At 30.2% G+C, this 21,311-nt stretch overlaps 1 long non-coding RNA gene across 1 annotated transcript; it reads right to left on the bottom strand.

The window, feature by feature from the left end:
• Nucleotides 1–822: 822 nt before the first annotated feature.
• Nucleotides 823–20,833, bottom strand: LOC115967747. The gene is made up of 7 exons (XR_004086530.1): nt 20,663–20,833; nt 20,330–20,487; nt 18,715–18,789; nt 18,497–18,533; nt 18,359–18,406; nt 12,483–12,488; nt 823–837 (listed from the first exon to the last, which is right to left on the bottom strand). It is a non-coding gene; the product is annotated as an uncharacterized LOC115967747 (long non-coding RNA).
• Nucleotides 20,834–21,311: the final 478 nt, after the last annotated feature.

Genomic DNA, 21,311 nt, shown 5'->3' with positions numbered 1-21,311 from the left:
TGTTGTACCCACTTCAAGCAAGATTGTCAATCAGGCTATCATTGATTTTAGTGTATTTTGTATCGTAGTGAAGCTACTATTCTTTATGTACAAAACGTCCTAACAGAAGTGTCAAATAAATAAATATACAATAATGAAAGTATTTGAAACCCTTTTTCTACTTCTAGAATCTTTAGCCAAATTAATTAAAAAAAAAAAATCCATCAAAGTTAATAAATAAAGCGACACTATCCTTATTCCTAAGTAATTAGCATAGCTATCAAGGAAATGTTTAGTTTTTGCAAACATGCATAAAGACACACACACTTTGCTTTATTTATTTATTTATAAATTCGAGTGATTTTTATTTCATATTTATAAATTTGGTAATCTGGTTTGCTCTATCTGAATCGGTATTAAAAAAATGATTCTGAGGCATTGGTTCTCCAGCAATTGCAACCATTACCAACTTCCATTAATTTTGTAAGGTTATGATTATGAAAATCCAAAGGCAATAATAAGATTTTTAATAGTAGTTTTTTGGACATATTGATATGGTCCCATGTGAACATTACAAACATATACACAAAACAAGAATGAAAGAACTTTTATATTCAGCCAAAAGAATAAAAAAATAGAGAGTTTTTTTTAGATGGGATAATAGGAAATCATAGGATCACATGTTTGATTCCATGAAGTTGATAGGCATGATTATGATTGATATGTCGACAAGGCATTAGGTCATTGCCACCGAAAAGGGTCAAGGAAGTCCAGCAGTACTGTTGAAAAGTTGACCGTAGCGGCACGAGATTCTGAGTGACCTTTGCAATGGCTGTCTCACTGTCCTTCTCTTTTAAACTTTAGCAACGGAGCATTTACATTTGTCCGTACCATTTACGTCGGTATGTGTATAATAGAAAAATGATAAAATTTAAGTACAGTACCTTAGGTATTGTTCTTTAAATTTCCTTTTAAGATTCGGCTATATGACTACTTAACTAAAAAATACACTTAATTAAAAAATATACTTCCATTTCATGAGAAAAAATTCACATAGCAGAATTTTAAGAGAGAAATCTAAGGAACAATACCTAGTACTGTATCTAAGTCTTGTCCATAGAAAAATGTGTAAAATTTATATAAATTTACTTCAAAATGACCTACATCAGTTCATGTTTAATTGTGTAAATTTATAAGTTTATTACAGTAACCGTGTAAATTTATATTAATATTATTCATTTTGTATTTAGTTGTTTATTTTTTTTTTTAAGCATCTCGAGGATGAAGAAAAAAAGTAGATGGTAGTTGTTGGGTGTAAAGAAAGAGAAACAATTTTAAAAGTCAAGAAAAATTGATATTTTAATGAAATGTAGTGTAAAATAGATAATATGATATGAGGTGTTTTGAAAAGTGAGGATGTAAAATAGAAAAAAGAAAAAAGAAAAAGATTTTTATACTAAAATAAATATGAATTTTTGCACGAGCTAATGCAAATTCTTTAATAAGCATTCATATCATTCAGTGTATAATAGAAAAATGTGTAGAATTTAAACAATTTTGCTTAAAAATGACCCACATCAGTCCTTGTATAATTGTGTAAATTTATAAGTTTGCTACCGTAATTGTGTAAATTTACACTAACACTATTTACTTTACATTTAGTTGTTTATTTATTTATTTATCTTTTTACGTATCTTAAGAATGAAAGAAAAGAGTGGTGATGGTTGTTGTGTGTGAAAAAAGAGAAACAATTAAAAAAATAAGAAAAATTGATATTTAACAAAATATAATGTAAAATAGATAATCTGATGTGTGGTATTTTGAAAAGTGAGTATGTAACATAGAAAAAGTAGATTTTTGTGCTAAAATAGAAATTTTTTTTTGCACAAACCAATTCGAATGCTCCAAAAATAAGAAACCCATGGTGTTAATATCAAAGTATATTTAAATGCTCGCTCTAGGATTTAGTAAAAGGGCAAGATCAAAGGACTATTTCATGTTTAAATATTTAAGTGTAGATTGTGAAAATAAGTGGAGAAATTCAGTTTCTTTTTAAATAGGCTTGCCTCATATAAGAAGTTTACAAGACAAGTATAGAGAATTTATGAACTTTTGACTTTAGAGCATGTATGCATGGCTTAATATGGGCCTAAATTCGATTCGATTCACTATTATTTTTTTGGAGGTGAATTGCCTGTCAGCAAATTCTTCTGGGTAGAGGCAACTATCAACTCTAAGGTGGTATTCTTAATAATTAATATGCATCAAAGTCGCATTATTTTTCTAATAGCCGTTTCTTACTAATTTTCCTCAACATCTCAATGTTTTGTATTCATCGATTATTATGAAATTGAGAACTTATGAATGCCTTTAATTGAGAGTCAACAATGATTGCATTCTCATAGAATTAGTCAAAAGGATGGCTTGGGTACGATGTTTAGTTGCATTGACCTATTAGGATAATAACATGTGTTTAAAAGTAGACAAGTATAATCATTCTAATGGGTCTAGTGCAACTAGACACCAAAACCCATCCAAGTCTAGTCAAAAGTTTAGTGAAAACTTAACTATAAATACCACATTTTCTATTTTAACTATGTATTCTTTCACTATTTTTTTTTTTTCTCCTGTTCTTCTATTATATATTTTTTCTAAAATGGGTATATTGTTAATCGAAATAAGTTGGATCTAACTTGATAGGGGTGTGCGTTCAACCCACTAACCTAACAAATCCGAGCCAACCCAGTGCTTTGGAATGGTTTTTCATTAGTTGATAGATTAGGTTGGGTTCTTTTCTTTTTCTTTTTCCCCAAAGTCGGATGAGGTTGGGGGTTCAAATTGTCAAAATATTTAACCTAGGTAAACTAACTAAACCAACAATATCAATGATTTTTAAAAATATATTTTTTAAATTTGTTAGTTTAATTTATTTTAGATTGTTAGACAAATTATTAATTTGTTAGTTGTATTCATTTATTATTTTGAGTTTTTTATATATATACTATTTGAATATTTGGTTTAATTGTATAATCGTAATTATATATAGAATAGTGAATTTAAAAAATTTAATGGGTCTACTTGAAATCGGGTTTCATTCCAGTGGTCCAACTTGATCTCTACTGGTTTAGTTGGATTGAAAATTTCTCAACTTGAAAAGGTTGCATTGGGTTGAAAAATTCTTCAACCCTATTGTCGCTATATTATTTTGTCATACTTGATTAGTTTATCAAACAAGCACAAAAATTGGGAAAATACTAATTTCAAAGGTAAAACAATTTGGGACCATGAAACCCCTCCAAACACCTCAACATGCTATATTTAGTCAAATTAGGAAAAACTTAGAAGTTCTATAGCAAAATATGAGATTTGACCAACTTTGGCCTAATGATGACCAATTTGACCAACCTAATGGTTTGATTGAAACAGTTCTTGCACCAACAAAAATATATTTCAATTACCTTTAAAATAAGGGGTAATCACCAAGATCAGGCTTAAAATGAACAAGATATATCAAAAATATGAAAACTTTTCAAATCCAAACACAAAAATTTGGTGAAGTTTGTGAAAGTTTAACATTATTTTGGCCATGGTCAAAATTTGATTCAAAGATCTTGCAATCGCATGAATCATATATCATTGCAAAGCTCATGCAATGAGCATTGCTTTGAGAGGCCCTAAGCAACCAAATTATAGAAAACTTAAAATAGAATATAGAGCACAACAAAGCCTCGAAAATATGCCAATTGACACTCTTGGGCTTCATAACTTCTCAAAACAAAGTTCGTTTGTAATGACTCAAGAAAAAACATTAGCCATATCTACGCAATAACTCAAAAGGACTAGTCTAGTCACAGTTGAGACTCCTTATAGTTAATAAACCCTAAATCAACCCAGTTTATATATGACCAATGTGAGACCCAACACACACTCAATTAATTTTTAATCAATTTTGGCATTACAATCGCCCCTACTTAAATCTCTAATACCCTCGTTAATGGCCCACATTGTGGTAGTGTTATCGAGCCCACATGAAGTTACCAGGTTAACCCTGATACATTTGTAACGACTTAAGGAAAAGGACTAGCCTTACATGTGCTATACTTCAAAAAGACTCTAGTCAAAATTGAAACTCTTTGTAGTTATTAATGAGACAGAAATCAAAAAATTTTATTTTGGAGAAAATGAATTTTATTAAAACAAACTAAACACTACAAAATCTAGGGCAGAAAACACCCCAAATATCAGCATATAGCTGGTAAGAAATAAGAGGAGGAGGAAATGGATACAAAATAAGATTATCTCTAATAGAAGCTCCTTTCTTAGTCAAAAGAGTTGTGCATTGTTTTCCTTTGTGGTTACTGGTTAGTGTGGTGGATGTACCCAAATCAATTTAGTATATACCCGATGAGGTAGAAAGCTATGTGGTGGCTGTAGTTGTTAATAAATAATTCGTTGAAAGATTTACTTAAGTAAAAGCTTAAATGGATAGTACATATTTCACTTTTAAAGAAAAGTGACAAATGGTACCAATTAAAAGATGAAATGGAAAGCTAATTAAATAAAATAAAAGAATTATCAAAGAGTACGTTACATGAAAAAATCTCACTCTCACACTTGAAGTTTTATATATATATATATATATATATATATATATATATAAAATGAGATTACTCTTTTCTTTTTCTTAAGAAAAAAGGGTGATGTGTGAAACAAAAAGTCTAATCGAATCAGAAATTGACAAATGGCAAATTGTGGGAAAGTGTATGTCGGTAGAAGATAGTATATGAGATTCCATGTAGTAATAATGAGTAGTAAATTGGAAGGTTGTTAAGCATGGAAATGGGAAGACAATGAGGACATTCGGTGACAAAGAAGGTAGGAAGTCATCACATCACATGGGTACTTTGGCTTTCGATTAATCGAGTAATATCCAACATCTATATAGACACACTAACCTTCTAGAATGAGAAAAAATCATTGCATGAAATTAATATGATGACATGAGTAGTTGGCATATCAATATCTTTTTTTCAAATGGGTCCAATTTATCCTCATCGAACTTTTTTTTTATCTTCGACCAAAAGCGTTCGAAATACATGCACAAATGAAAATGACAAGTGATGATGAGTGTGTGGATTTCAGGCTCTGATAAGAGCCTCATTATATAAAAATATTTGCTCATGATCCAGACTTTTTCTTGCAAATCTTCTCAAAAGTACTCGATCATAAAGCTGCTACAGGAAAGTTTTGGAAGTGTTGGTGTTTAAACAACAAATTTCGTTATTCAAACAATACTACATATATTTTTACAATATTTTTTCACTCATACATATTTCTATAATATTTAAACAACAACATTACCAAACTGTCTTTATCTTTTTATTTTTTTTAGGTTCGATCAGTTTTATGAATTGGAGTGAGAAAATTAAAATGATGGAATAAGAGGAAGCTTGGGGTTGACATGTAAATGAGTATGTTTTGGTTGTCAGATAGTACAAGCTTGTAAATGCAGCGACTTCATCTACAATCTATTCCATTTTCACACGTGATGTTGCTTGAGAGTTGTGACCCATATTGTTTCCATTATTTTGTGGCTCCCCACACTGTGGGATATTGGGAATCACCCTGTCATTTCTCCAATTATTCTAGTCGGAGAGTTTTTGCTTGTGCAGTACTGCGAGTTTTTTTTTTTTTTTTTTTTTCGCTGAATAGTACTGCGAGTTTAATGTCACTGATTCAATTTCACAAATTGCAGCTGGTCCAATTTTATTGGTGATTCAATTCTTTGTTGCAGTTCATGCTGACGATAAATCATTTGTGTGAAGCCTAAGGAGACTTTAACAAACTACATGAATTAAGAGTGAACCTTGTCAAGTTGTATGGTGGAGCTTTGGGCCATAAGAGATGAACTTATTTTAGCTAGAGACTTGGGGATCACCAACCTAATGTTTGGGGATTTTACCAAATTTATATATAATAATAATAATAATAATAATAGATAAAATTGAGAGAAAATCAAATTAGATTTCAAATTGGAATTCAATTAGAGTCTAATTTTGTGTCACGTGTCCCATTTAATTTAACTTTTTAAATTTTTGTACCAAGTGAGTTAATTCAATGTAAAAATTGGATTTCAATTAGAGTTTAATTTTGCGACATGTCTCTCTCATTTAATCTAAGTTTTTTAAATTTTTGTGCCAAATGAATTAATTTAGTGTAAAAAACAAGGAGTCCAGTATAAACCATAAAAAACATAATTTTTGAATGATTTTATATTTAATTATGAGCATTTTTTTATTGAACTAAAAACAATTCAAGTTTATAAGTCAGCTATATATATATGTCCCATCTATTCGAAATTTTTTTAATTTTTGTGCCAAATTAGTTAATTTAGTATAGAAAACGAGGAGTCCAATATAAATAAATCATAAAAAATATAATCATATATCTAATATATATAAAAAAAATTAGAGGAAGATAGAGTTTGAATGATTTTCTATTTATGAGCCTTTTGTTTTATATAACTAATAACAATTCAAATTTATAAGTCATATATATATATATATATATATATATACACATATTAATAGGTAAAGTTTAGAGAAAATCCAATTAGATTCTATAATTGAAGTCTAATTTTGCATCATGTGTCCTAAATATTTATTTTTAAAGAGAGTTTTATTTCTTAATTTTATAATTAAACCTGAAACCATATTACAAATATCTATTCAAGTGAATTATTGTGTACAAAAAATAAAGAGCTTAAAGTTAATGAACATAAAAATATTTAAAAAATGGACAATTTACATTTTCTACCTAATAACATTCTTACAAGACTTTTTAAAGAGTTTAAAAAAATATATAAGAATGATTATCAATAATATTTAAATTATATATGTAAGAATTATACAATGCATCTTAATGTGTATATTTTAAGTATATTCATGCATATGCATGGAATTACAAGCTAGTTAAGGAGTAATTATGAAAGAAAAAAAATGAAAATTAGTGATTGACTTGGAGGTACAATTGAATGTTATCCTAAGAGAATATTTGTCCCCATATGAAAGTTGCTAAAGGGTTTCTACAAATTTGTTCCTAGGATACAACCAAGTTTATTGGGTTATACAAATAGTAATTTTGAAAAACACCCACAGGATTTTTTGTGTTTCAAGTGAACATTAACCTCTATTTGTACCCATAGGGTTATAACCCTTCAAAAGGTATGTATGGAGAGTTAAAATGTTTCATAAAACTCTTCACAAGACTTGAAACCTCTTCAACCTTTCTGAATAGTCACCAGAAAATTTTGCAGAAAATTCAGTTTTTCAAGTTTTGTTCGGTTGAGAGGACCTTTTAATCGATCGATCGAATAGGAATCGAATAGCGATTGAACCAACCAGAAACTCAATGATTATTTTCTTCCTATTTCGATCAATCGAGCCAAATTTTCGATCGATCGAAAATGTTGAATTTCGAATTTTCACTTTAACAACTTAATGAAACAATATTCTCCAAACTCAAACATCATTATTATTACAACCTATCCATGTATATACCTATATATACAACATCTCCCCTCTCCTTAGTGTAATTATTCAAGAAATCAACAGAGTTAATGGTGGCTTGGTGCTTAAACCAAAACTCTTATCTGCTAAAATCGGAAACAACACATACATGAGAATATTCAAAACACATTTAGAAATCCAAGTTGTTAGCACTATTATAGCCTTGTGCTCTTCCCGGTTTAGTGAACATGTACAAGAGAAAACCCTTTTACTCTTGCTAGAAGCAGCACCACTCATATGTTCACAAAAGTGAATTTCCTTCTTATGTCCCTGTTACATAGACATTTATGATTTATGAACTTCATTAAGAGTTTAAAACTCAACCTCAATTTCATCATATTAGTCTGCACTAATCTATCCTGAATGAGACACAAATTTAGTGCTCCACGTATTAATAGCTTGTTGTTACCCTTTAAACCTCTTAGATATAATCAGTTTGAAGTTGAGTTCCCACTATTGGTGATTCTCTTAAAAGAAGGGTTTTATTCCCATTCCAATGGATATTATCCTTACCAAGTCTTGATACACACTTCGGTAAATGACTTATTTTATATATAGAATTACATAAGCAATGGACTAGTTCAACCACATTTGACTTGCCTTACATATTCTTGTCTTAGACTTTTAAGTCTAAGTTCACATTGTATACAACTCATGTATACCATACACATTGTGGTTTCACAATTGTAGTACAAGGAATGGCTTACTATGGTTGTGGCCACAACACTTTATCAAAACCTTAGCCATTTTCTTTCCTTGCCCATTACTATTGTAATCAATGCTCTCAATTTAATTCTATAGTAGAGTAAGAAATACACCTTATTTCTTTACATAGCATCTTCACATGTAGTGATTATCTAACTAGACGTAGATATTATCACTCACTTCAATAATAGAATTAAACTTGAATATTCTATATAATAGATACTAATCACAATTAAGTAATTTCTAGTGATCAACCTCAAGTTTTATAAATTTTGAAAGTCTACATACTGTGAAGGCAATGTCTAGTTTAGTTCCATACATGATATGTAACATGTACTTAATTTATTAACAAACTCGAGTTGTGCATCCGCCCTTCCAGTAATTTCTTTATTTATTATTGGAATCAAAGTGTCTTTGCCTCTTCAAAGATATTAAAATCTAAAAAGTAAATTCTCAACACTAATCTCAACACAATGAGATAACACAATTTCCAATAAAATGAGAAATCACTAATCTCAACAAAATAAGATAACATAAATCCCAAAATGAGATTAATATAGTGCACATTTCCACTATAATTCTTTACTTGATTCTCATTCATAAAAGACTTTCATTTAATTAATTAAGGAAATACAAACTAACAGGTCTTTTAAGCAAACTTCCTTTCCAAGATCACTTTTTAAGAAAGTCACTTCACATCTATATGATGCATAATCAAATTATATGTGGAGACACAATCCAATATTTCATTATTGATCCTTGAATGTTCAATTAATGAACTTACTTGTACTCTCTTTATGTTACAAAGAGGCACTTTCAAAGTAGGATTACCATATGTGCTTGATTAAACTTGAGACATCTACCACACATGGAAAAATTTAATCACAATGAATTTAACATCCCTAGATGTTAATTCTCAATATCTTTAACAAGCACATCTTTGATGCACAAAAGCATCCTTATGAGTCCATGACTCTTTTAAGGATTATACCCCCACACTTTCTTGAACATTATAATTCCACAATTTGAGTTTCTAAACCCCACAATTTGGGTTCTCAACCATTCCAAAATTCACATATATAAACACATTGTAATTACATATAATAAAAATGTAATAATAGAATATAGTGAATTTCTTTAAAAGTTTATAAATGGTTTTAAAGATATCAAACTAATAACACAAATAATTACTAGTGTATAGATATCAAAAATCTATATTTTCCCTTTTTTTCAAACCTTTTACTAACTTTAAATCAATGGATTTTATATCTTATTCTAATACCCACTCAAAACTGATTGGTTTTGAAACTAGAGGTAGACCCACTAAGACCCAATTATTATTAAATAACATTGAGTTTATTTTATCATAATAGCTTTTACAATAGAAAACTACATCTTTTACAAGCATAAAGCTTTCTCAAAGTTTAGGATCACTTCCCTCAAAAAGTACTATGGATATTTAATTAGGACTACGCTTTTATTAGTTTCAACAAGGTAAATAAAAGCTTCACATGAAATAAAATCTGGATCAAGATCCCTTTTATTTCTTACACTTTGACTTCACCTTTGTTCACTAGGTGAACCACATTTAAAACTTTAATATCACTTAATGTGATATCTAATATTTGAGTCATTTACTTGTGTTTAAATAGGTATCGGGATATCCTTGAAATTATCTTTGAATTTAAACTTAATAAATTCAATATCCTTTGATTTCACTCTTATATTAGACATTAAGTCTAATAAACTACATACCCTCGAATCTACTCAAAACCTACATATACACTTTGTATAGCTCTTTGACTAATTAGTCCTCTTTGGTCTATCATTTTATAAAACGTCAAACACCCACACAGTTTAAAATGATAAGTATTTGGTCACATTCTCACTTTATAACACATGAAATTCCTTTGAGATGAAACTCTATTATGCACATAGCATACACTAAATAAAGCTTCTTCCCATTGATCAGATAAGGACTTAGCTGATTGCACTCAAGTTTATGGCATTTACCATATCAAATAGAGTTCTCTCTATTGACCAAACCATTTTATTAGTGTATAAGGGATTGTACTTTGGTTTATCATGACATGTTCCTCACAAAGAAAAATATACACTTAATATTTACCATTTCTAGTTAATACACCATTCAATTCAAATCATCATGCTTATATTAAATTATATCATGTTTTGACATAAATTTCAAGCATTTGAAATTTAAATTCCCAATCTAGCATGCCACAAATCAAAAATCAACAATATAAGCACAACCAAAATATATTGATAAATAACACTCAATTTGAACATGTCATTAGTAGCACATCCATTGCCTACTAATATCCCATTCTTAAAGAAGATCATTTTTAAATAATAAAATGGCTTCTTTTGATATCAGGTATAGTATTGGTCAAGAAAACTTCTTGTCAAAACTCAATTTCACTTCAACAATGCACTTTTCATGAACTGTGGATGCCCACAAGCACCTATAGTTCTATGGAAGATTCCTCATAAGTCTTGAATTGTGCCTTGTAGTTGCACACATGCAACTTTGCACTTGAATCAAAACACTAATAGGAAGGATTTATAATTACAGTCATATGAAATTTAGTGATCTTTATTGCATACATCACTCACCGTAGCAATAATGTCCTTAACGACAATTGCTTCATTGACATTTTCATTTTCATCCTTCTTATTCTTTAAGAATTTACATTCTCAAAAGTAATGGTCTTTCTGTCCACAAATGAAACATGACATACGCTACTTGTCATTGTTGGGATTCTTGGAATTGTTATTTTAAAACCATTCACACTCTTATTCACATTCAAGTGTTTATTGGTCTTACTAGAACTTTCAATTTTAACATTGTTCACATTCACTTTAGAATCGGTGTTAGTTACACCTCTAACCTGACATTCTTCTTTAATTCAGTGATGTTCTCTGAATTGATTTGACATGTTATTTTATATTTTCACATAGTTTAGAAAATCACTTAGGAAAATGTTCACATACTCTATCACTTTAAGAGTTTAAATTCCCATCCTTTAGATTTTCTACTTCACTTTATAACATTTAAACATGTCAAAAGTTGATTCTTATCCTCAATTCAAATAAATTTGCAACACATGCAAATATTCTAACAAAGAAACTCATCAATCAATTTGAAATTCAAATTGACCATGAATAAGAAATTCGTACCTTCAATGTTCAAACTATGAACATAGCTTTTATTGCATTCACAATGTGAAAGAATCATCACCTTGTCTTGCCAACAAAGAAATTTGTTTCTTTAAGCCTTGTTGCATTAAATCTTCATTATGATTGATTCATCATTTGAAAAACTCTTCAAATCCAAGCCAATTGCTATTTCTACCGTGTAAAATTGGTTCCACCAAAGCAATCCAATTTCATCAAACCATGATTCAATATGTTTAAAGTTGTACCATCATTTACTCCTTGTCTTGTAGCAAATATTGTTTAAGATTGTTGGGGATTTTACCAAATTAAGGAGTAATTATGAAAGAACAAACGAACACATCAAGTGAATAGAAATTAATGATTGACTTGGAGGCACAACTGAATGTTATCCTTAGACAATATTTGTCCCTATATGCAAGTTGTTAAAGGATTTCTACAAACTTATCCCCCGGATACAACCAAGTTTATTGGATTCTACAAATAGTAATTTTAGAGTATACCCACAGGATTTCTTGTGTTTCAAGTGAACATTAACCTCTATTTGTACCCATAGGGTTACAACCTTTCAAAAGGTACGTATGGAGAGTTAAAGTATTTCATAAAACCGTTCACAAGGCTTGAAACCTCTTCAACCTTTCTGAACAGTCACCAGAAAATTCTGCAGAAAATTTAGTTTTTCGAGTTTCGATCAGTTGAGTGGTCCTTTTGATCGATTAAATTCTCTTTTCGATCAATCAAACAGGAATCGAATAGCGATTAAACCATCCAGAAACTCTATGATTATTTTCTCACTATTTCGATTGATTGAGTCAAAGTTTCGACCGATCGAAAATACTAAATTTTGAATTTTCACTTAGAAAATTCGAGAACTTGAATTTTCACTTTAACAACTTAATGAAACAATATTCTCCAAACTCATATATCATTATTATTACAACACTTCCATGTATATACCTATATATACAACACCTAATTATAGAACTAGATGCTTTGGCTATAGTTCATCTTATGAAGCCAATCAATTAATGGAACATTTTGCTTACTGATTGTAGGAAACTAATTGAGAGTTCTCTTTCCCCGGGCTCAAATTGAGTTTATTTATATAGAAGCTAACAAATGGACTAATGCACTTTTTTTATTCTAAACAAAAAATGGGTCTTTGGTGTGGGCTTATTAATCCCACGTCACATGACGGCAATGGGTAATACCACGTGTATCATAAAGGCCTTGCAAAGGTTATTGCTCGAACTGCTCATCTCTAAGTGTTGGGACAGGGACTCCTACCATCAAGTAACACCCCGTGCGGTGTGCTAATGCACTTGTTAATCTGGGTTCAAGCCTTTTTTGTAATTTTGATCTATTTTGCAACCCATTTCCTATGATGGAAAACCTACTGGCTCTAGATAAGGCAGTAAACATTTGTATCATATGATAAATTAGAGACCAAAGAGAGTGTGTGGCCCTATACTAGAGCCCGCACAGCTGGACTTATTTTGGCTAGAGACTTGGGGATCACCAACCTAATTATAGAACTAGATGCTTTGACTATAGTTCATTTTTTGAAGCCAGTCAATTAACGGAACCTTTTGCTTACCGATTGTAGGAACCTATTTGAGAGCCCTCTTTCCAGGGCTCAAATTGAACTTATCTATAGAAAAACTAACCAGTGAGCTAATGCACTTGTTAATCTGGGTTCAAACCTTTTTTGTAATTTTGTTCTATTTTATAACCCATTTCCTATGATGGAAAACCTAATGGCTCTAGATAAGGCAGTAAATATATACATATATATATATATATATATATTTTGGTGAAAGGCAGTAAATATTTGTAACATATGATTCTATCTAATTATATACAATCCCTTTTCAACCATTCATTCATAATACATTCCCTGCGCAAGTACAGGAGCCTACAGCTGCGAAGATTATAAGCCCTGTAAATGCAAATGAGAAATTAGAGACCATAGAGTGAGTGAGGCCCAATAGAGTATAGACTATAGAGCCCACACAGCTAGACTTATAAAACTCACGTGAAGGAAACATTTTCACATATTTGAATAATAGACTATTATCGATGTGATGGTCCACTGACTCCAGCTGGACCAATTGCATTTATTTTGGGCCCAAAACAGTTTTTAATGAACGAGCTAAGCTTTCGGGCTCATGCAGGTTTGAGCCTTAATGCTCCCAATTTTCAATGGACTAGTCAATTTTAAGCCTCTCATGCATTACGAAGGAACATGAACACCACGGGTTATTGAGGACGACATTGACAACCATTGGCCCAATATCAAGCCATTGTAAGCCTAACTGCAATTTTGTTATGAATTTATGATCACTGCTACATTTTTATTTTTATTTTTATTTTTATGGGATCACTGCTACAATTTGACTTGACAAAATTAGACCTAAATCCGCTGATTTATTCAAAACATTTTGGTTAGTTGACAAAATTTGTCAACCAAAACACGGTCAATAAGTTCATTATATATTTGTATATTTTATTGCCAATTGTTTACATCTTTTTTCCTTGATATAGTATGCTATCTTTTATTTTTAGGGCTCTTTTTTTTTTTTTTTGGTCACCTATTTTTAGGGCTCTATCAGTTAATGTATTATTCTATATGGCAAGTGCCTTTTAATCTAGAGAGAGAGAGAATTTTAACTTATAACTTCCACTTTATGATGATTGCACTTTATTATCAGGCCCAATACATCAATTGGTTTTTGGTGTAAGCGATGACCCAACTCCAAATTCTATATGGCAAGTGCCTTTTAATCTAGAGAGAGAGAGAATTTTAACTTATAACTTCCACTTTATGATGATTGCACTTTATTATCAGGGCCAATACATCAATTGGTTTTTGGTGTAAGTGATGACCCAACTCCAAATTTTTTATTCAATAACAAAAGACTTTACTAGTTCCTATTAAAAAAAAAAAAAAATACCAGTTAAGCTAACTAGAATTCACTTATATAGCAAGTGCCTAAGAAGTAGACATGACAAAACGGGTTAGAATTTATTGACCCGACTTGAACCCAATTCTTTGACCCAACTTGAACCTGATTTTTTGACCCAAAAAAAAAAGGGGGTTGATCCGTGACCTAACCCCTTTTTAAAAACTTTTCTTTTTGTAAAAAAAAAAAAAAATAATAATTTAGACATAGTTGGTTTTGTTATTTATTATGGGTTTTACATTGCACAATCCAAACTCAATTGACAAATATAATGTATGTGATTTTTTCTTTTCTAATAAACATCAATTTTTTAAAACATTTTTTAGATGACGCCATTAAAAATAAAACATGTATTTATATTTAACACAATTCAAATACAATGGTCACAAGAAAACAATTGAGACTTTTATCTAGTTGCATGCAAACTAATTGAAAGATGATAATTGAGGATTTCTTCTTTCTTGAATAATACAATAAGTAAAGATTTTTAGATATTAAATAACAAATTACATACCAAGATAATTTGGTTGCAGTAGACTTAAAAACATATATTTGAAATTATAGACATGTATGAAAAGAATTCATAAGTGCGAAAATAGTAAACCTAAAGTATATCAATGAAATTTGCATAAATTATGGATGCTTGGCCTATCTTTTAACAGTCCATAGCCAAGATAAAAGATAATATTTTCTAGAGTGTATATTACTTATCAATAACATGATATTTATAAAAAAGACCATGTATAAATAAATTATCAATCAAACTTTGATGCATATTCCCAAATTGAAATAGAGTGTCAACCACAATGCATTTAAAATTAAACACAACTATTAGATTATTTTTCAAGATATTAGATTATGAAATTAGTTTACAAGATTTTAAAATTTTTATATGCTTTTATTATTTGTCAAATTGGCTATCCAATTGAGAATTTGTAATTTTATTTTATAATTTGAGATGTTGATATTATATAGTAGTGAAACTTATGTGTTTGTTTTAATTAGATTTTCAAATGGTAGACTAGTCTCATATGTGTTTGTGCTTCTTATATTGATTAATAGTGTTGGAATTTGTATAATTTTATAATTATTGAACAAGTATTAATTTGTTGAGTTGAGCTCTTTCTTGATATGAGTGGTGAATTCAAAGCAGTGCATTTCACACCAAGTAATTTGTTACATGACTTTACCAAGTGACAAATACATTTTTTTTTTATTCAAAAAATCATGTGAAAATTACAGGTCAACCTCACTCTACCTACTTGTTTTTCACATCTACTAAGAAGCATGAAAACAAACATAGACAAGACAAGAGCTAAAATCATGGAAATTCTTGAAAAATTAGGATACAACAAATCGGGGTCATAAAATTTAATTAATAACTAGTATGTAGCCCGTGCTACCGCACGGGAATGAATATATTATTAATCATGAGTTTATTCATATTTAAAAAACTCAGTTAAATTTAAATTCATTTATTAACCAGAAAATTTCATTAACAAAATTTTGCAATATATATTCCAAAAAATGTTAATATTGACTCAATGTAGGCGCACATGCATAAACCCATCACTATATCAATTAAGGGAATCAAAACAAAATGGAAAAATGACACAAAAAGATGAACCTTGGTGAGGATGTTTATCCAAAAGATCTATCCACTCTTTTGAATCTTCAATCTCTATTGGTGATTGAAATTTTCATAGCTTAAAAAATTATTAAAAAAAAAAAAAAAAAACCTCAAAGTTGTAGTTTTATGATGGGTCATTTTGTAACATGATGAGCATTTGTGCGAAGAAAAAACCTCTGAAGTTGTATGGCTGGTAAAAATAATTCTCTCCAATCTCTTTTTTTAGATTACATAATAAGGGTAATGAATGTGAGAGAGAGAGAGAGAACCTAACCATAGAGAAATGGGTTTGTGCGTGTTTTTATACATGCTTCACAGTTGTTAGTTTAAAATATTTTATAAGAAATTATCCTCAAGACCATGCATGATACTCATTATGTGATTTAATGTTTAAGGAATTAGTTTCTATAACATTACATGTTATTGAAAATAGAGCAAATATAATTTGTTAAGGTTAATATAAAAAAGAATATAAACCTAATGATCATATTTCAAATTGTTAAGTTTACTCAAACTAAAATGGTAGCCGTGAAGGCTAAATAAAGAGAATGTTGTTCTTTCAAAATAGAAAGATACATGACACATATTTTTGGCAACTTAGGCTCCTACTTCATTGATTATTGCCTTATACACGATTAAGAATTTAAGATAAGTAAAAAGCTAATCTGAAACGATGAAGCCCCATATCCGCTTATTTTTAATATCCTCTAAGGAAAAATATATATAACTGAAGTTACAAAAAATTTTGATAAAATCAGTAATTTTTAAAAATAAATTTATTCAACTATTACTTCGTGACAGAATAAAAACACTGAATGCAATAGGTATTAGAAGTGTAAATGAACCAAGGACATGTTGACAATAGATTAGTAATTGTCTTCCTACCTATTTTTGCGATAAATTTATTATAATTATTACACGCTTAGGGTGCAATATAAAATCAAATCCAATGACTGGAAATTGATATCGACATAAAAACTTCTACAAATGTAATAGTGATCATAAGGGTCCATACTGGAAGTGCATTTGCCCATGGAGGATAAAAAAAACAAATCAATGAAAATGTAGTAATAACAATATTGAAAAGAAGAAAGAGTCAAAAGAAATGACATACAAAGTGGAACAAATAGAATCGTATATCAAAACCACCATAGAGTATATGGAGCAGCTGCAACTTTTCTTTTTTGGAAGCATTTTAGAGAGAGATAGTATGTTGGGGTATTGGTCTCTTTCCCCCCCCCCCCCCCCCCTTAAACAAATCAAAGATAACTTGTATTAAATTAACCAATCCATTGAATTTAAGCCTTACAATTCTGCATTAATTTTGCACTGAATCTATTTTAAACATTTAAAGTAATAAAGGCATGCCAAAGATTAGAGGTTTTTTTTTTTTTTTTTTTGGTTTGAGGAACAGATTTGAGTTGTTTGGTTGATTTAATGTGGAAAAATCTTTGTTCCAACCAGAAAAATAATTTTCAAAAAAATCAACCTTAAACAGTGATCACGGAAGAACGTAGCTCATATAAAATATGAAATTTCACATCACATCAAAAAGAAATTTTCGATGAACATTTGGCATGCAACAATAAGTCAATAACATAATCAAAATTCCAAAAGATCATAATTAAAACAATGCAAATTTTCAACTTATTATGAATTAGAAGATAAAAATCAAAGCCACCCAAATGTGTTCTATCACAATGACCATTATCAAGTAAATGTATTACTATTTAGTTGAGCTCAGTTACAAATAAAATTGGAATGTAAGAACAACCATTTTATGAAGACGACCAAGAGGATGGCAATAGGAAACTGCTAAATTTGTAGAGTATATTTTTTTCAACAAAAAGAGTTTAGTAAAAAAGTCAAAGGGGGCAGAACTTTGCTAACAAAATTGGAATGCTTTTGGTGTGGAATTTAAATTGAAAATAACTCATGCCATCAAAACCCTTAAATGTCTAGAACTTAAATCCCTTCAGAATTATAGAAAGAAAAATTAGGCACTCACTTGGAATATGGGTCATGTTCAATAAATTTAAGCGTATGCGGCCAACTACACCAACAATAGTAGAGATCTATTTGCACACAAAAAATAAATAAAAAGAGAAAAGAAAAAATCAATCAAAAGAACAAAGTAATTAACCTACTTCTTCTTAAAAAAGAAGAAGTAATTAACCTATTGAGAGAAATAACTTTTTGTTGACATATTTCCCTAGGAATAACTTTTCTTTGATAAAGAGGTTGCAAACATTATCAATGTAGAAAATCCAAATGAAAACATGCACTCCAAAAATTAATATGAAAAACTGAAAGCATACCTTGCTTAGAAACTTCAAACATCAAAGAGTCTCAAGAATATAGAGTCCCTAAAACAATAGGAGTAAAAAACTATTATTGAGAGCATAATATATTCCTAGCAATAATTTACTATGGAGTGGTGTTTATGGGTTTCCTACCTTTCCTTGTGTTGACTGTTGATGCAATGTGTATCTGCTGGGTAAAAAAAATAAAAACAAAAAATACCTCTCAAATTAACCCTACATCCTTAGCACAACCAAATCCTTGAAATTTATTCTACAATTTGACATATAATTCTCTTTTAATAGCGTCTAGTGATTCATTGTATATTAATAATTGGTGAAAAATTTTAAATAATAATAATTTATATCAATACTTGTAAGCTCCTTCAGCAAAATCACTGAGCAAGTCCAATTGCTTCCACTAACAATACTGAATAAAGCCTACAAAACTGTATAGAAACACATAAAAGAACTTTATAAGCCAATAAATAACCAAAAAATACAGAAAATAACTATCTCTACCTTTTAACAGCAACCATCATATAAGGATTGAAGAAAAAAGAATTAAAAGTAAACTACAATAATAGATAGTCAGTTGAATGAATTAAAGCCTAAAAAAAGGTGTGTATGCAACATGTATTCCTCCTACTCCTCATTCATAAATGGATTTCTTTTATGTCCACATCCAATTAATTACATGACCTAGCCAACTGCAAGAATTATTTCTAGCAGTATTGAATAGACATTCACTTTTAAGTGAATGTATTAACACCGCTCACAATTTTACATAAAATTTATATCAATACCTATAAGCTCACCGAGCAAGTCCAATTGCTTCCACTAACAATACTGAATAGAGCGTACAAAACTGTATAGAAACACATAAAAGAACTTAAAACAATTTATAAACGAACAAATAACCAAAAAAAAATTAAGGGTTTCTAAACCTAAGTAAATTAGGATTTCTAATGTGATGTGCTGCACCCAAAAATACAAATTGAAATTGTATTCAATTTTAAATGAATTTGCCATAGTTGTATTTAAGCTATAGCTCAAGCAATAAGAGGCAGCAAATATTACTCCATAAAAAACTATTCTCTTTTTGTCTAATAATTTTTAGGAGGGTTGTCGCCTTGAATTCAACTAAATTCTCTGAATTCCATCATTCACAGAGCACAGACCACGTGGGAATGAAAAGAAACAAAAAAATAATCCAAACAACAATAAAAGACTTTCACAGAACAAACATTAATTTTTTACCAAGCCTTTGATCTTCATTGATTTTAATTTCATTAATTTAAACTAAAGTTAAACCAACAGGCACAGAAAATCAATTTAAAAATAGCATCACCCTCTCTGCAAAATGTTATTATTCTCATTTGCTAAAACCTAAAATGCAAATAACATTCATAAAACCCCAAAGATTAGAGACATGGTTAGGCAGTTTCTTTGTTATGAAATAGGGGATGGCAAAAAAATTTTCTTATGGCATAATAGATGCATCCAGAAGGGGACTTGATCCAAGTTTATGAGAGTAGCTCCATTTTAAAAAAAAAAAAAAAAATTTGAAAATCCGAAGGATGATGAGACCCTTAGAACAGTATTACCCAAAAGCTGCACCAAAATTTTGGGTGCTAGCAAACAAAAAGGCAAAGAAAAAGAAAAGTTGTTGAGTGAGTTAAGCCAGCCATAAGAAACCCTGAAAAAGACCACGACCACCCACTATATACTTTCCATTTCTTCCCACCACTTCTCTTTCTCTTTCTCTCTTCCAAGATCTTTCTTATTTAATTATTTATATTATCTTTTATTTTTCCCTCACAACCATACAATACTGGACAAAAACTACCAAACAATCAGCGCATTTTTTCTTCTTAAATTCTCGGTGGGGTTGTTGAGGAAAATAGCGGGCTTCTTACGGTTTGCTAAAGACGACAATCACGAATCCAAAGACAAAGATGACGGCACAGAAAATTTACAAAGTTTTACCCCTCCAGTATGAGCGAAGCAGCTGTGGAGGTAATTCTCTTCCACGGAGTGTATGGACTGAACATTTTTCTCTCTACTTCTGATTGCTTCCTTCTTTCTCATCGGCCTATCGTTGGAACTTTCTCTCACGCTTGAATTATCCTCATCAAATACCTTGTCTGCATGTTGAAAAAAAAAGGAGAGAAAAGAGATTAAAGCCCTCTAATATGTGATTAGTTTCAACCTTTGTGTGTTTTAGAGTTTTAGAGAGGAGCAGAGGAGATATAGATGAGAGAAAAATTGCCGCCATAGTTTCTCAGTCCATGAAACAGAGAAACTATGCTCATCAAGTACCTTGCATATTGACCTGAGGCACAGGGATGGCTACTTGGAGCTTTGGGTGGAGTGGGATCACACGGGGTATGGGGAGTCTTTGAAGAATTTGGAGTTTTTTTTTCAACTTGTATTAATTTCTATTTTCTCCCCTGTTTTCGGGCTGCTTGAACAGGGTATATACATTGTATACGTTTGGACTTATCAATAACACTTCTATCTGCTTGAACAGGGTATATACATTGTATACGTTTGGACTTATCAGTAACACTTTTATCTTTTACCTCAAAAAAAAAAAAATAATAATAATTAGATTATATATGTGTATAGTAAAATTGGACTAACAATTGGAAGGGTAATTATAAACTGATGGCCACATAAATATAGACACATGGCACAAAATTAGAGTTTTAATTGAAATTGCAATTTGAGTTTCTCTCTGCTTCACCTATTATTATATATATAGATTATTTATTGAGGCACATTTTATATATTTTAGATTTATAAAATAAGTGACAACCATCAAAAATCAAAACTACTCATATTGGCTCAATAGACAACAACAAAAGTGAAGAAAATGCTATGGGAAAACAAACTCTAGTAAGTCAAAAGTGGCCAACTAGGGACCTACCTACATAGTACAAAAACCACATGGCAGATAGCCCCAACC

Source organism: Quercus lobata, chromosome 11 (genome assembly GCF_001633185.2).
Source record: "Quercus lobata isolate SW786 chromosome 11, ValleyOak3.0 Primary Assembly, whole genome shotgun sequence".
NCBI lineage: Eukaryota > Viridiplantae > Streptophyta > Magnoliopsida > Fagales > Fagaceae > Quercus > Quercus lobata.
This window is presented reverse-complemented; position numbering and strand designations above follow the sequence as displayed.